The sequence below is a fragment of the Zalophus californianus genome, chromosome 8 (genome assembly GCF_009762305.2).
Source record: "Zalophus californianus isolate mZalCal1 chromosome 8, mZalCal1.pri.v2, whole genome shotgun sequence".
Classification (NCBI taxonomy): Eukaryota; Metazoa; Chordata; class Mammalia; order Carnivora; family Otariidae; genus Zalophus; species Zalophus californianus.
The window spans coordinates 8,455,162-8,472,527 of record NC_045602.1 but is presented as its reverse complement, the minus strand read 5'-3'; the positions used below and the strand labels follow the sequence as shown (position 1 = coordinate 8,472,527).

Sequence of the window (17,366 nt, the reverse complement as noted above, 5' to 3'; positions counted from 1 at the left end):
CTAGATGGAAAGTTCTTTAAAGTGGCAGGTGTTTCTCTTCTAACCCTGAGCCCTGAGGGCAAGGTTAGGCCAATAGTGATAAGAGGTGCAGACTCGCCCCAGAGGGCTGCTGGTGCCCTCTGTCTCCCAGATGCTCTCCCTGGGGGTTAGTTTCTGGGGCCCATGCAACAAAGTGCCGCAAACTGAGCGGTTTAAACAACAGATTGATTATCTCACAATTCTGGAGGCTGGATGTCTGAGATGGTGGTGTCAGCAGACTTGGCTCCTTCTGAGGGTCCCTTTTCCCAAGGACACCAGTCATGTTGGATTAGGGGCCCACCTCCTCCAGTAGGACCTCATCTTCGCTAATTATATCTGCAGTAAATGACCCTATTTCCAGATAAGGTCATATTCACAGACACCTAGGGGGTAGGACTTCAGCATGTGAATCTGAGGGGAAGGCAATTCAACCCATAACACCCTGCTTGTGAGTTTCTATTCTCAACCCCAAAATGTGCAGGCCCAACCTCCGGAGGCCCCCTCTGCTATCAATGAGGGGTACCTGAAGTCAGCCTCGCCTCCCTAGGGAAGCCAGGGCCAAAGAGGGACACCCTGCTCCCCTCATGAAGGAAAGTCTCCGGATTACTTATAAGACGGGGAGCTCCTGAGTCGCCTGGTGCAGACCCACCCATTCGCTGTGGGTCAGTGTGGTCAGCAACGCGCGCCTTGGAGGCCGATGGCTCTGGTATGGCATCGGCTTCACTCCCCTGCCAGCCCTGTGACCCTGGGCGTTCCTGAACATCTCGGTCCGCTCATGTCTACAATAAAAATAACCCTGCTCGGGTCACAGACTGCAGATGAGGCTTACATGAGATAATTCAGCATGGAAGTATTGGTACTTTCTTGTTGCCCCACGCCCGCCCCAGACACTCACAAACACGACTGCACCACGCACAAAGCGTGTGACTCTTGATCCCAGCATCCAGAGTTCAAGCCCCCTGCTGGGTATAGAGATTACTTAAATAAATAAACTTTAAAAAAAAAAATAAGGAGCTCCCTCTCCAAACGCCAGATTTGTGGATGCTGCTTCTTTGATTCTGCCCTACCTCGGGGTAAACTTTAGACAAGGTAAGGTGGGAAGCCAGATTTGGTTGTTGCTGTCCCCACGGATGGCCAAACGCCCATTGTCCTTTAATGCAGAACTCTAAGAAGTTCCCTAAAATGGGAGGAGTCAGGCCCCGGGCTCAAGTGACCCATCTCCCTCCCCTGGCACCCGGGTGGGTGAATGGGATCATCTCAGGCAGGAGCAGCCTCGACGGTTTCCACGCCCCCTGCAGACATTGTTCCATGGCCCCTTTTGACAGCGGAGAGAAGGTGCACCTCTGAGGTGGAGCCCGGCCAGTACTCCGCACCAGTTTCCTCCTGGGCCCAAGAGGTCGGCTTTTCATTGACGAAAACATTTTCTTGAATGCGCAGAGATGACTTTCAATGCATTTAGGAGCCCTGTTTCCTGTGCCCCCCTCCTTCACAGCCTCCAAGGCCCCCAGTGCCACCTCCCGCGCTCCCTGCAGCGACACCTGGAGGACATTTCGGGCATTGCTAGTAGCTTCCAGCAGCTGGAAGAAGCAAGGGGCTTCTAGAAGAAGGGGGCTGAGAAAGTGTGCTGTAAGAAATACACCCAAGAATGAGGCCAGACAGTGATATGTCAGGAAAAAAAAACGGAGTCCCACCCATTCGCCGTGGGTCAGTGTGGTCAGCAACACGCGCCTTGGAGTCCGATGGCTCCGGTATGGCATCGGCTTCACTCCCCTGCCAGCCCTGTGACCCTGGGGGTTCCTGAACATCTCGGTCCGCTCATGTCTACAATAAAAATAACCCTGCTCGGGTCACAGACTGCAGATGAGGTTTACATGAGATAATTCAGCATGGAAGTATTGGTAATTTCTTGTTGCCCCACGCCCACCCCAGACACTCACAAACATGCGCTCTCAAATTAGTTCATTCAACAAACAAGTGCTGAATGTCCACTGTGTGCCAGACACAAATGTCCAAAGAGAAGGGAAGAGGCACACACATCTAGAAGGTTCCAGAATATTCCCTTTCCACTGAGTCCGTTTCTCTCCAAAACACACTGCTGTGGGCAGCAGCCGTGGCCCACATAGAAATAGAGCTTCCCTTTGATCCAGCTCAAGATCTCCACCTCTTTAATCTCTGCCCAGAAGTAAAGCCTGAATGGAGACCAAGTTGTCGCCTCCCTTTGAAATCAATGCAGCTGTCGGCACAGGAAAGATAAAAATTCATGGGGGAATTTTCTTCAGATCTGCACTTTGCTCACTGTATAAGCTGTTGGGATTTTGCAACAGTATTTAGAAAATTTGTAATGCCAGACTTACATCTTCTTCAGAAGTTTGGGGGTTGGGGAAGGGAGAAGAATTTTAGAATTCCGTTTCCTTATGACATCAACAAATGATAAGGGAAATAGAGAGAAGCAGCAGTGAGGACCAGGAAAAGGAGAGAGTCTCTATAATGAGAGTCTGCAGCCTCTAATAACAGACTCTGGCTGCCGCTCTGGGACCCCGGGTCCCCTCAAGTTGTGCTTCAAGACACTTCGTAGCTTCTAGGCCTGGGGACCTGCTCTTAACCGTCCAACCTCGACTCCCGTATCCACTCATTTCATAAATATCACTGGCGAGGCTGCTGCATGCCAGGTGCTTTGCCCGGGGTATACACGTGGGCCTGAGCCCCCAACCCTGGGGAGTCCAATGTGTCATCAGTGTGAGAACAATGTGTCCCAATTCAAGGGGCTTAAAAGGCCTGTACCAAGTATGCTGGCATTCGGGAAACTTCTGGGAAGGGGCTCAGGAATGTTCTGAGCAGACTGTTGGCCTTGTTTACCCAGCCGAAGTCAAAAGGAATGAGTCCTCTGAGGACCACTCCCCTCATCTGTGCAGTTTCTTGCTCACCTGTAGGACTGACTGAGAACCCCAGTGGAGGAGGGGGGCGGTGCTTGCAAGCTCAGAGAAATAGCAGAGAAGGAGGCCCGAGAAGCTGCCTCCAGGCCATCCTGGTTTCAGGCATTCCAGAACGGGAGACGGCGGTGGCAGCTGTGGCCAGCAGTAGACCCGAAGGAGGAGAGAGTAGATGGTAGTGGGGAGGGGACCCTGAATCTCAGGGCCTGCCCTCAGGCGGGAGTTAGTCTGGGCCAGATGGGGTCTGGAGGCCTCTTCTTCAGTGGTCTGACCACAGGGATGGGGCTGGGTGGGCTGCGGCCTCAGGTGTGATCAGAAGGCCATTTATCATACCTGAATCAGCACCTGGTGATGCATCCCACCCAGGCCATTGGAGAGGCCTGATGAGGATCTATCCCTGCCTTGTGTATATGCTGTCAGATAAAAACACAGAATCTACAGCTGGAAGTCGAGACACTATGCCAAAAGAGGCTTTCCATCGAGAAGGAGCTGGGTACCCTCTCTGCAGCATGACCATGCAGCGTATTCTTAGCAAGCTGAGTAGCTCTGCAGAGGTGGGAAAGCCCAGTCCAGGGGCCCCCACAAGCCAAGGGGGTGCCATTTACATGGACTACAAGATAAGCAGGGCCCCTGGGAGCGGGCAAAGCTGTGGGCCTGGCCAGGGGAGGGGGCTGGGGGAAGGTTAAGTGGGCAGGGGCTGAGTGGCGACAGAGCCGATCAACGGGAAGGCTGTCTGTCCAGCTGCAAGTCTAATTCTCATCATCATCATTCTGTCGCAGTAAATTCATCTATGGCTGCAAATATCAAGCATGAAACTAAACCAAGCTGACTGTAAATACAAGGAATTTCAGAAAGAAAGACATTGGTGTGAGGGATGGTTTCTACACGGACGTGAAGCATGGTGGCATTCCCTTCGCTTCCAGAAGGACCCCCGAGTTAAGGAGGGAAGGAGGACCCCACAACTCAGGGACAGCGAGAGGTTAGTGCCCCGGGAGGAAGGAGTCGCTACTGACTAGAAGAAATGGGGCCAAGAGCTCAGATCTGGGAGCAACAAGATATTTCCTGAAGAGCTGCTCCGAGTGGTTCACAACGCCCCCTCCCCAAGAAGACTACGCCAGCATACCTGCGTGCCTCTTCAACAACCAGCCAACGAAGGTAACGCTGGGTGGTGGACCTAGGTTCTAGTCTGTTCTGTGAAGGCAGACTTCCTGTGTGTCCAAGGGCACAGCCACGCCCTCTCTGGGGCCTCGTGCCTGCAGCAGGGGTGACCGACCAGAGGACCCGAAAGAGCGGTGCAGCTGAAATGTAGCCTCTGAGTTGAGGTTATAGTCCGCATATTTGGACTAATCTTGGACTAATTTCTCCCTTTAGCTGAATTTAGATATCTTTTACAAAATTTCTTTTCCTCCATGGGCTAGATTTGGGATTTTAGAGTGAGCTCACGGATACTCCGAGAAAACAATCTAGAATAATCTTCAGTCTCTTGGCATTCTGGGCCCTGTAGGAAGACGCGGATTACGACAGAACGGGGACTTAGCGCCACCTTGTGGTCCTTCTGATTACACTCTGGAGCCGTAACCAGGAGCAGGCAGGAAAGAGTAAGAGGACTTTGGCCTTGGGCCGGAACTGTGTGGCAGTCTCGCAAGTTCACCAAGTTCCACCAGCTCAAACAAAATTATCTAGGCCAAAACAAACGGAGAACTGATATACATAGAGCCCTGTGGCATTTCATTCGCTTCTTACATGTCTTCGCTGGAACATTTCTCTCGTTCATCCCTTTCTCTGGGTTCCTGCTAGAAGTTGGAGATGCAGCTGTGACCACGTCAGTGTCTTCGAGTTGCTCGTGGAGCACTGGCAGGGACAGGGACAGGCACAGACGAACCGTGCTGCACGTTGTGGTAAGAAGTCAGCGGCACAGGATGCCGCGGTCTGGAGGAGGCGGAGCCGTTCCTCGGCCTCCCTAGGGGCACGCGTGGAGACACTCTTAGAAGGGAAGATACACGGTCTTGGACGTTAGAGGGTGGATGGGATCCAGTCAAGGGCAGGATGGCGGTCGGGCATTCTAGGCAAAGACAGCCAGAGAGCAAAGTCTTCCTGCAAGACCTGAGGCAGCCCAGCGGGGATGGCGCATGCAGGGTGGGGCAGGTGGCGGGGGGAAGGCATTTGGACTTCACAATGCAGCCACCTCAGCCACTGAAGCTTGATTTGTGCCAGGGCGGGTGGCCAGAAGGCCCAGCGTCTAATTCTCAAAGGAATCCACAGTCGGACTTTCAAGGTTATCTTCAAATAAGAGTCAACATTCAAAGGACATACTGGCAGGATTAAAAAAAAAGGGGGGGAGGGGGATATTCATGAAACTACTTTGGACCTGTGTCCTATCACCAGGTGACACCATTTGGAATATACTATATTATTTTTTTTTAATTCTACCATTATCTTGGAACTAGCACAACTGGATAGCATTACATTTTTTACATTTAAAGCATTAATACTGGGCGCCTGGGTGGCTCAGTCAGTTAAATGTCTGCCTTCAGCTTAGGTCATGATTCCCGGGTTCGGGGATCGAGTCCCACATCGGGCTCCCTGCTCAGCTGGGAGTCTGCTTCTCCCTCTCCCTCTGCCCCTCCCCCTGCTTGTGTGCTCTCTCTCCATCTCAAATAAATAAATAAAATCTTTTAAAAAATAAAGCATTAATACTGTGAAAAGCAAACACATACAATGCATCATAACCTTGACATGTTGTTGGCTTTAGTATGTCAAAAAATAAACGAAGGAAGGGGCCCGGGCCTCGCTCAACCTCTGGAAAGCTCTAGAAAGTTCTGGGGATAGACGAAATGGAGGAGAACCAAAAGAAGGTGAAGCTGGAGGCTGTTGTGATAGTTGAGGCCTGAGCTGCAGAAACCCGGCTCGGTCAGGATCCGTGTGGAAAGAGAGGAGGAATATTACTGACTCTTCAAATTTGGCAGGATTTGCTGAAAAATTTGTTAATAATCCCTCATGCCTGCTAATGAGGGTAGATCCTGGTAACCACAGGATCTTTTGTTTGGAGAGCGGTAAGTCAACATCCTTGGTCTGCTGGTATTTGGCCAAATCACAGGCGGTATCAGGCATGGGAGGCCGGGCACTGAGAGCTTGCAGAAGTTCGACGGACCCAAACTGTTCAACCAGGAAGGGACAAGGGATGTGGAACGTTCCTGAGGCTGCAGGAGCCAGTGGTCCTGGGGGCCGCCAGGGACGTGTCTCCATCAGAGGGCTCTGGGTACTTGGTGGGCCCCAAGGGACCTGGGAGACAGAGCATAAGCCATGCCAAGACCATGCCAAGCCATGCCAAGTATTCGAAGATGAGCCCCGGACAAGTCATGGGAGGCAGGGCATAAAAACTGTCCATAGCCTATAGTACAGCTCCAGCCAGAGACCAGCCACCAGGGCAGATTGGGAAAGGGGAGCCCTCATCTGTGCTCAGGAAGCTCTGCTCGCCGCCAGTCTCCTGAGACTTGCTACAAGAGTAACGTCTGCGGCGCCTAGGTGACTCAGTCAGTTAAGCGGCTACCTTCAGTTCAGGTCATGATCCTAGAGTCCTGGGATCGAGTCCCGAGTTGGGCTCCTTGCTCAGCGGGGAGTCTGCTTCTCCCTCTGCCCCTCCCCCCTGCTCGTGCTCTATCTTGATATCTCGCGTGTGCGCGTGCAAAAGTAAATAAATAAAATCTTAAAAAAGAGGGAGAGAAGGGTCTAACAACGAAGACTCACGCCACATCTCATTTGAACAGTGGCCGTGAAGCCCTACAGCTCAAGGGGCAGGGCCCTGGCCTTGTAAAGCAGCTCTTTCTTTGGCGTTAGCTTTGCCTAGAAGCCTCATAAATTGTTTAGCTGGGTAAAGCCAGGCCAGAACATATAACCGAATGCCACTGGGTCAGCAGCTGAGCTGCCTGTTTGACTTGTTGGCATAGAGGGTGGAGATAGCACTGGCCTATGAAATGCCTCTTTAGGAAGCCTTCCCCAAGAAGGAACACACACCTGGTTATCTGTGTTTGCTGAACGACACTAAAAAATCCTTTATTATTGCCCTCAGCTCAGGTTTTTAAACCACAGAAATACTTATGACCCTGCAGAGGGAAAAATCGCTCACATTTTCTGGATGTTGGGTGAACATCGATTCAGATATTGCTGAATAAGGGGTGATACCCAATTGCACAGCCAGAGTGCCCCCCTCCCCGTTGGGGACCTGGCCTTCCCTGAGCCCTCTTCCTCTTCTCTCTACCCCTTCAACTTCTCAATTACATTCACTTGTCCAGCACTAATTTATTGGGGTACTTCCCTTGAAAGGGGCATTCTGTCTGGCCACAGGAGCAGTGACTATCGATTGACTAAATCTTGCCCTCTGCTTGCTTGCAGGGCAGCGGTAGAGACAGAGAACAAGCAAGAGAATTTCAACTGAGAGGGATCGGGTGGGGGTGGGGCGTAAGGCAGATTTCTGCAGGCATGAAAAGGATGAGCAGTTCTTCAACAGCACCAAAGTGAGAAAAGAGCATTCCAATCTGTGAATCAACTTCCAACTCCTTAATAAAATAAATCCGTGAAGGCGCTTTTAACACATGGCCATAAAATTCTTTGATACTCTTCTCACGGAGAGGTGGTTCTCTGTCCCCTCTCCTTGAGTATGGTTTCTATCACTGCTCAGCTAATGACAGTGTCAGTCTCTTCCTGAATTTTAGAGTGCTCACTCTTGAACCCAGCTTCCAGAGCAGAAAGGAACCGCCCCCCTCCCCCCGGCAACAAGCCCGTGTAAAGAGCCCACGGGGCAAAGTAGGTGTTTTAACCAACAACTCCAGCTGAGGTCCCAGCCAAGAGCCAGCATCAACTTCTGGACGTGAGTGAGCGAGCTTGCGGAAGCTACCCGGACTCTGGCCGGTGTCAGAAAGCCCCACGCTTGGAAATATATTCCTTTAAGAACCTTAGAAATGAATTGTAGTGAGCACTTTCAAAGGCTGCTGATAAAACTGTAAATTGACTTAGGATATCTAGGAGATAACTGGGAAATAGATATCAAGATCCCTAAAATGATCATGGGCAGGTGAATAGTTGTAATATACAGCAAATCAGTAAAACGTGATTGTAGAACTTGGGGGGTGGGTTTGTGAATGTTTACTGAAAAAATCTTTCGATATTTCTACATGTTTGACCTTCTTAATAATAACACATGGGGAGGTTGAAGGGCTTGTGAGTCACTAAGAGTGAAGCCTGAGGAAATAGTCAAGGATGCGATTTTTAAAAATTGATATTCCCTTGCACTGTTGGTGGGAATGCAAACTGGTGCAGCCACTGTGTAAACGAGTATGGAGGTTCCTCCAAAAGTTAAAAATAGAACTACCCTATGATCCAGTAATTGCACTATGAAGTTTTTACCCAAAAAATACAAAAAAGCACTAATGCAAAGGGATACATGCACCCCGATGTTGAGAGCAGCATTATCTACAATAGCTAAATTATGGACGCAACCCAAGTGTCCATGGACAGATGAATGGATAAAGAAGGTGTGAGAGGGCGCCTGGGTGGCTCGGTTGGTTGAGCGACTGGCTTCGGCTCAGGTCATGGTCCTGGAGTCCCGGGATCGGGTCCCGCGTCGGGCTCCCTGCTCAGCGGGGAGTCTGCTTCTCCCTCTGACCCTCCCCCCTCTCATGCTCTCTCTCTCTATCTCATTCTCTCTCTCAAATAAATAAAATCTAAAAAAAAAGAGAAGGTGTGAGATATATGTGTGTGTGTGTGTGTGTGTGTGTATATATACACACATATATATATGCAATGGAATATTACTCAGCCATAAAAAAAGAATGAAATCTTACCATTTGCAACAACACGAGTAGAGCTGGAGAGTATTAAGCTAAGCAAAATACGTCAATCAGAGAAAGACAAATACCGTATGATTACACTCATACGTGGGACTGAAGAACCAAAACAAACAAGCAAAGGGAAAAAAGGAAAGAAACAAGCCAAGAAACAGACTCCTCACTGCTGAGAACAAAGAGATGCTTCCCAAAGGGGAGGTGGGGGGGGTGGGGGAAAGAGGGTTGGGGATGAAGGAGGGCACTTGTTCTGATAAGCACTGGGGGATGTATGGAAGTGTTGAATCACTATATTGTACTCCTGAAACTAATATAACACTGTATGCTAACTATATCGGAATAAAAATTAAAAATAACTAAATTTTTTAATAAAATAAAATAAATTGATATTCCAGGATGTCTGCAGTGGACACCAATGGCCTCTCCTCTTTGTCTGGATGCTGTCCTCCTCTCCGTCCCGGGCGGGGGGAGGGGGCGGTGCGGTGCTGGTCTCTTTAGTCATGCTTCTGCAATGCAGCTCCATCCCAAAGGCATCGGGGATGGGACTGGGCACATAACCTATACCTATCAGGATTCTGTCCCCGGGAGGTTGGGATTTGACTTATAAATCTGAGTGTATTTTCAGCTGGCCCCTTAAACGGAAAAATGTCAAAACTTAAGAGCTAGGCTGTGTCTGTTGTAGATGGCATCGTGTCCCCCAGAAAGATGCGTTGAAGTCCTAACCCCCAACTACCTCAGAACATGAACTTATTTGGGAATAGGGTCTTTGCAGGTATAATTAGCGGAGACCAAACTGGAGTACGGTCAGCCCTTCATCCAACACAACTGGAGTCCTTCGAAGAAAAGGAGATGCACAGACTTGGGGAGAAGGCCGTGTGAGTAGAGAGGCAGACATGGGAGTGATGCACCTACGATGCAAGAGCGCCAGAAAACCACCAGAACCCGGAAGAGGCAAGGGACGGTTCCCCTGCTGGTCCCAGAGGGAGCGCCATCCTCCAGGTCCTTGATTTCAGACCTCTGGCCCCCAGGACTGTGAGACGATGCATTTCTGCCGTCTTCTGTGTGGTAGCCCTAGCGACTACGCAGTGACCATCTTCCACCAGGAGAACCGAGCAGAAGGAAGAACAAGGCAGATGCACCAAGGGATCAAGGGTTAGCCATGGCTCCCTGACTCCAGGCCATCCCTGAAGGCAGGCACATCCCCGCCCTCCGGCCAGTGAGGCAACTCCTGCCCTCACCCTACACTGCCCTACTCCTTTTAAGTCAGATGTGACTTCTAGCCAGGTACTGATACCGAGTACCACGGTCGGTGCAGCGCCACCTGTAGTAGCGAAAGTAAAAGGGAAGCCAACCAAATGGCCCGCCAAGAGGACTAGGTAAATAAGTGGTGGTACGTGCATAAGAGGGGTTAGTAAGCAGTCCATCCAAAATCACGGCACTGAAGCTTACCGACTCCTGTTATTTTATACAAGTTTCGCCTAGAACAGAGGGCCATTGCGGATTTGACCCCTGTCACCTGCAGGGGGCGCCCTCATCTCCCTGCCCTCCAGGTCCAGGGGCACTGCGTCCCTCCTCTGCGCAGCACCTCTGGCCGTCACAGCCACCTGGTTGCAAGGACGTGGGACCCCAGCCTCTCCAGGCCCTGTGTCAGGACAGCAGTCCTGCCCAGACGGCTCTTCTAAGACAGGCGGCCTTCCGCGACCCGTGTGCTCTCTGTCCCAATTTGCCTGATGCTCTCGGAGAAACAGAGGTGAGATTGGTACTCCCTGCTAAATACACCTGAGCACCGGCTGTTCTCCCGGGCTGCCCGATGCACTTGAGCTCCCCAGAGGGGCTCGCCACGTAGAACACGCTGTGCCTGTGGAAGCTCGCAGAAATGCGCCAGGTTGAAGATCACTCTCTTCTTTTTGCACTAAAATAAAACACATATTAGCAGCCTAATTATGTCAGGTACCCGCGGGCACCATCACTGACCTTGCAGGGCATTCAGCCAGCAGACAAGCAGAGAACAAAATAGTACATTATACTGATCCAGAGAACCGCCCCCCCCCCCACACACACACACCCCGGAGAGCCGGAAAGAACATCTTCTTCCTGTCTGTGATTATGCTGGTAACATTCACATGAAACAACATTTACAACTTTAACTATTTTTACATATACAATTCAGCGGCATTAAGTGCATTCACACTGTTGTGCAACCATAACCACCAGCCATGTCCAGAACTTTTTCATCTTTCCAAAGAAAAAGTCTGTCCCCATTAAACAATTCCCTATCGCTCTGTCCCCCAGCCTCCAGAAACTTCTATTCTACTTTTTTGTCTTTATGGATTGTCTACCTGGACAGGGATGGATTGCCTACCTAGATTGACTAATCTAGTTATTTCAGAGAAGTGGAAACATACAATATTTGTTCTTTTGTGTCTGATGTATTTAATACCCATAACATACTGTATATATGTTAGCATATATGCTTCCAAGAGTCATCCATATTATAGCATGTATCAGGAATTCATTCCTTTGTAAGGCTGAATAATATTCCAATGCATGGATATACCACATTTTGTTTATGCTGCAAGGAACATTGATGTATCTGTGTAAGTCCCGGCTTCCAACTTTTTTATTTTTATTTATTTATTTATTTATTTTGAGAGAGAGAGAGAGAGTGAGTGCAGGAGAGGGGCAGAGGGAGAGGGAGAGAGAGAGAGAGTCTCAAGCAGGCTCCATGCCCAGCATGGACCCTGACTCGGGGCTCGATCTCACGACTCTGAGATCATGACCTGAGCCCCAATCAAGAGTCAGACACTTCACTGACTGAGCCACCCTGGCACCCCCAGCTTTCAATTCTTTAGGGGGTATCTACTTAGGAATAGAATTGCCGGGTCGTATGGTAACTCTGTTGAACAGTCTTTGGAACTGCCTAATGCTTCCACCAACAGTGCACAAGGGTTCCAGTTTCTCCCCATCCTTGCCAACTCTGGTTATTTTCCATTTTTTAAAATTGTAGCCATCCTAATGGGTGTGCAGTGAAGAATAATTTCTGAGCTGAGTTCCTCTGGAGGAATACGTAGAAGAGTCAAGCAACAATATGGGGAGAAGGACACCCCCCAGCAGAGCCAGCAGTACCTACAATGTCAGGAAGGTGGGAGAGTTCTGGAATGCCAAGGACCGTGGAGGAGTGGGGAAGCCAGAGAGGAGGCCAAGGAACCACAGAGAACCAGACGGGGTGGGCCATGGAGGCGGTTCCCCGGGCGACCAGACTCTCCCAGAGCAGGGGGTTCCCCAGGGGGGAGGCAGGGTAGCATGGCCTGGAGGCAGACAGGCCTGGGAAGGGGATCTCTACTCCTCTTCTCGCCTGTGTGTCCTCAAGGCAAGTCACTCAACCTTCCTGATTCAGTCCCACGACTGAGAACTGGGACCCGGCTGTTGTTCATCACAGGTTTGCTACCAGCTGCACTGAAAGGGTCCATGTGAACTCTCCACACAGCATCCGACCCGGGGCGGGCGTTCCCTGGTGGTAGCCATTATTGTCAAGGGGAGCTAATGACCATCCTAATAAAATAATAACTTACACACATCTGAGGAACACGCTGAGCGCGACAAGGTGTCAGCCACCAACCAGGCAGCATGGAGGGTACAAAGAGGAAGGAGGCTAGCCTCTCTCTTCAGTGAGCGCATGATCTGTTGCAGGAGAGCCCTGAGGAAGGGCTCCTTGTTGGACTTTGGCATTGGAGAGGCTGGGTTAGAATCGGTGGTGGATTGGATATATTTTCTGCCAAATGTTCCACTCCCCACCCCCATGATGTTCTTCCACAAGAGGAAGCGACACATCGCTATTCACAACTAGTGTCCCCTTAAAAGTCACACGGTGAAGCCCTAACCTCCAGTGTGACTGAATTTGGATACAGGGCCTTTTTGGAGATAATTAAGGTTAAACAAGGTAGGTGGGGCCCTAATCCAATACAACTGGCATCCTCACAGGAGAGGGAAAGACATCAGTGATGCTCACATAGACAAAAGCCCACGTGAGGACACACGAGAAGGTGGCCTACTACAAGTCAAAGAGAGGCCTCAGGAGAAAGCAACCCTGCCGGACCCGTGATCGTGGACTTCCAGCCTTCAGAACTGGGGGGGGCAATAAGTTTCTGTGGTTTAAGTAGCCCAGTCCACGGGATTTTGTTATGACAGCCCGAGCAGGCTAAGCCAGGCCCCACTAGTGGAACTCATGTGTCCTGGTTGGTTCAATACAGGTGAGGGGAGGGGAGGTGTGCCACCTCCAAGCAGAAGACTCAAGAGCCTGTGTGTGGTTGTGCCAGGGGTCTTTTCCCCTCTGCCATGAAAACAGCCATGTTCCTATTGAGGCTGTCCCATTGCTTGGGTCCCTGAGTGATGCGCATGTGGCACCGAGCAGTAGCCAGCCCATGAGAGACAGGTAGCCTGGGAGGATGAGCCCTTCATTGTTGTGAGCCACGGAGGTGAGGCGTTCTGTGTTCCTGCGGGATAACCCTGCCCATCCTGACTACCACAGGTTCTAAGAGCCGAGGCTCTGCGAGCCTGGGTGAGTTTGTTCACCTCTCTGAGCCATGTCTTACATACAGAAAAGTCATGGTAGTACCTGTCTCGTAGGGTCCTTCATTCCTTCACTCACTCATTCACTAAGTGCCTTGGGGGTGTCACCACTGGATAATGGGCCCTGGAAGTTGTTTATGTCCCAACCCCTGGAACTGGGGAATATGCTACCTTACATATCCAAGGGGAATCCGGTTTGCAGATGGAAGGAAGGGTCGCTGATCAAGTGACCTTAAAAGAGGGAGATTATCCTGAATTATCTGGATGGGCCCTTGTAAGCACAAGGGTCCTTAAAAATGGAGGAGGGAAGCAGGAGAGAGAAAACAGAGAGATGGGACACAAAAAGGACCCAGCCAGACATAATCGGTGGCTTTGTAGATGGAGGAGGGGCCGCGAAGCAAGGAACGCAGGCAGCTCTAGGAGCTGGAAAGCCAGGGAAACAGATGCTCTCGGAGAGCCTCCAGGAAGGAGCCCAGCCCCTGCCAACCCCTGAGCGCAGCCCAGTGAGACCTGGGATGCGCTTCTAACCTACAGAGCCACGAGATAATAAATTTACATCACTGAAGCCACTAAGTTAGTGGTAACTTGTTAAAACGGCCCGGAGAAACTAACACAATTGCTGAGAAGGGGAAAAGCAAAGGGGCTGCAATAGAAATTCCTGGGGGCCAGGAGTGCAGTACCGATTTCTCCCTCCCTGACTGGTAAAATCCTCCACTGGTGTTAGGGGAGGCCAGGGTCAGGTGATAATCTAGTTCCTTCCTCAGGGCTTTCATTTCATTCACTTCTGAGCAAATATAATGACCATGACAATATCCCCCGCAACATACTCATCCTAACCCAGCCCCATCTGCCTTTGTCTCCTCTCCTTTCTGGGTGGAAGGGGTGCTTCAGGAAGTCAGGGTAAGGGACAAGGGGAGACAAGCAGCAACCGCAGTAATCCAGACGGGGGAGGGCAGAAATGATAGGGAAATAGAAGAAAAAGAAATTTCCAGTTTATTCATCAACATCTCCACTCCCCACCCTGCTTTAAAAAGTCTGGGGAAGGACAGGCAAAGTTATCATATGTTATTTATTATTATTATCATTATTAATTATATGAAATGTGGTGGAAATCTGAGCTACTAATTCTGTTCATTGCCCTAGGGGACAAAAAGTCAAGGTCCTGGATTGTCCTGTCCACCTCCTTAAATCCTCTGGTTTATTCTTTTCTGCTTGGCGATCAAGACCCTGAGGAGGAGCCTGCTGTACTTCAGAAAATATTATTGTTGCCCCTTCAGTCTTTTCCGGGAACCACGGCCCGGTGCTGGGGCTTAATTGGCTCAGCTTCCTGCCAAGGCCAATGGAACTTTCTGGAATTGTCTCAAATCTTGGTCACCCAACTCCGGAACACTCCGTTCTTATTTACCGAGCACCTAAAGAGCAATACTGAATATGCACCCAAAGTTCTAGAATTCAAGGAATCTAGTCGTGTAAAGTGTTTTAATTTTTTGTTCTTAAAACCCAATGTTGCTAAAAGAAAAGTGACCTTCTGTGTTCACTGTCTCTGTGGCTTAGTGTAGCTTTTGAGACTGGTCTCAACGGCTCTGCTACTGACGGTTGCCTGAGATTCACGGCACACCGCGTGCTTTTCTACTTCTGTGCCTTTGTTCACAAGCCCGCCCTTGCCTGGAATACCCCCTCCAGCCTCCTGCCACCCCAGGAAGCCTCTTCAACAACAGACTCCCTGAAGCAGAGCAAACTGCTTGCTTTCTACGTGAGCCCATGGAACTTCCTGTATATTCCTTCACTGTAGCTTTTTACTGACCTGCCTCCTCCGTTGGACTGTGAGCGTCTACGAGCCGGGAACATCTATTAATCATTGTAGTGACCCCGGAACCTAGCACGATGCCTGAAATAAATGGGCATTCGGTAAATACTCGTCAAGCAAATGAGTGAAGGACAGGATGAGTGAATGAGTGAACAGTGAACACATCTAAGCCTTTGCTTAAGAAGAGACAGAATATTCTAAATTATAGCAAAACATACTGATAAACCCATCTTCTGGTGGCTGAATCTGTGTTCTCTATATTCTTCTGTTCTCCCCACGGCCTCCAGGACACACAAGGCCTTCAATGTATAGCTAGCTTGTTCTCACTTTGCTCTTCAGTCACTCAAATGCAGAAGAACCAACCAAGCACTCGAAGGAGGTTCTAGAACTGTGCTGCCCAATAGAGTAGCCACTAGCTAGATATGGTTATTGACCACTTGAAATGTGGCCAGTCTATGTGCTATAAGTATAAAATGTACTCTGAGTTTCAAAGACTTGGCATGAAAAAAAAGCAAAATAGCTCATTAATCATTTTTATATGATTATATGTTGAAATGATAACATTGGGGATATTTTGGGTTGAACTCTGTTATTAAATTTAATCTTTATTTTAATTTTTAATTTTAATTCCAGTATGGTTAACAGACAGTGTTATATTAGCTTCAGATGTTCTTTTTACTTTTTTCATGTGGCTACTAGAAATTTCTTTTCAAAGGTTTTATTAATTCATCAGAGAGAGAGAGCACAAGCAGAGGGAGCAGGCAGGCAGAGTGAGAAGCAGGTTCTCCGCTGAGCAGGGAGCCCGCTCGGGACTTGATCCCAGGACTCTGGGATCATGACCTGAGCTGAAGGCAGACTCCTAACCAACTGAGCCACCCAGGCAACCTGGCTACTAGAAATTTTTTTTAATTTTATATGTGGCTGTGGCTGACATTGTATTTTCCTTGGGCAGTCCTGTTCTAGAACAGTGTACTCGGTCTTTTTTTTTTATCATCCCCCTAAGGAGACTTTTTAGACTTTTTTTTTTTTCCTAAATCCCTCTCTCCCATGAAATTTGAAAAACACAGATAGACTGTATATCTGTTTAGGTATTGTAGCCCTTGTAACATCTAAGATTTTTTTCACCAGCCTCTCCCAAGAACCAATTTTGCCCCCTTAAGGGTAATATCTCCCATGCTGAGAGCGCATGTTGTAGAAGATGGTGGCATGGTAAGATGGGAGAAGCCAGAATCCCTGAGTCACCACATGGTAAGCTGCTTTCCAGTGAGATCAAGAAACAAAGCATTATGGTATAGGCCACCCAGATTTCAGGGCCGTTTGCTTGAGAGGCCACCACTGATTACCTTGATACACCAAATCTTTGATTTTACAATGTTATCAGTAAACCCAGAGAGATCTTGGAGAATCAAAAATCAGGGATCCACACGGCCCAGGTGCACGAAGGATCTGGATATCTCAAGATGCCACACAACCTCACCTCACCCTCCCACCCTCCCCTGCACCAGCCCCATTATCTGGCGTTTGCTGCCAGCTTCCTCTGCTTGGTGCCAGTTCACCCTGCTAGGCCTTCTTCACTCCCTTTAGCTTCCTGTGCCTGGATGACTTCCTCTGTTCCCCTGGCAAATCTTTCAGACTCAGCGCTAGTGCCACTTCCTCCAGGAAGCGCTACAGGCCCTCACCACTCCTGGACACCACTAAATGCTAAATGCTTTGGCCAGAGTCCGAGCTGTCTTATGCATTAAGCACTACAGAGAAATAAACCAATACTAATACAAAACCAAAACGCTCAAGTCCACTCCAAACACAGGACGAGAAATGAGAGTGGAAGGATGCGGTATCTTAGCCTGCTACGCTTAAAATATTTTACTTTTGCAAATTTTGCAAAACACATGACCTCTGATCGCATTGCTAAGGCCCCTCGCAGGGCAAGGAAGGAAACCCCGTACTGAGGAGCTCTGAAGCTGAAGCCCGACAGGCTTCCACAGAGAACCTGATCTATCAGTGAAAAGGTTTTGTAGTCAGGTGCCCTGGACTTGGGAACTTTTAAAGTAATTCAACAAAATAAATAACGTGTTCAATTATGGCACATACAGTACGTGCTTAGCAAGCGTTTAACTGAATACTCGTCCGGTAGACGAGAAAGATTAGAAAAGAGAAATTAATATGGCATTTAATAAGGTCCTAGATGTACTGAGGGCCTAA

At 49.4% G+C, this 17,366-nt stretch overlaps 1 long non-coding RNA gene across 2 annotated transcripts in view; it reads right to left on the bottom strand.

Moving 5' to 3' along the window:
* LOC113937002 overlaps positions 1-17,366 on the bottom strand; it is a 28,842-nt gene that overhangs the window by 6,319 nt on the left and 5,157 nt on the right. Inside the window, exon 1 of one of the 2 annotated variants that reach the window (XR_003524448.1) lies at positions 4,072-4,121. The exons of the other annotated variant lie outside the window; for it this stretch is intronic. This is a non-coding gene — a long non-coding RNA (uncharacterized LOC113937002). Of the gene's footprint in view, positions 1-4,071; positions 4,122-17,366 lie in introns of those variants that run through there. 2 annotated transcript variants of the gene reach the window in all.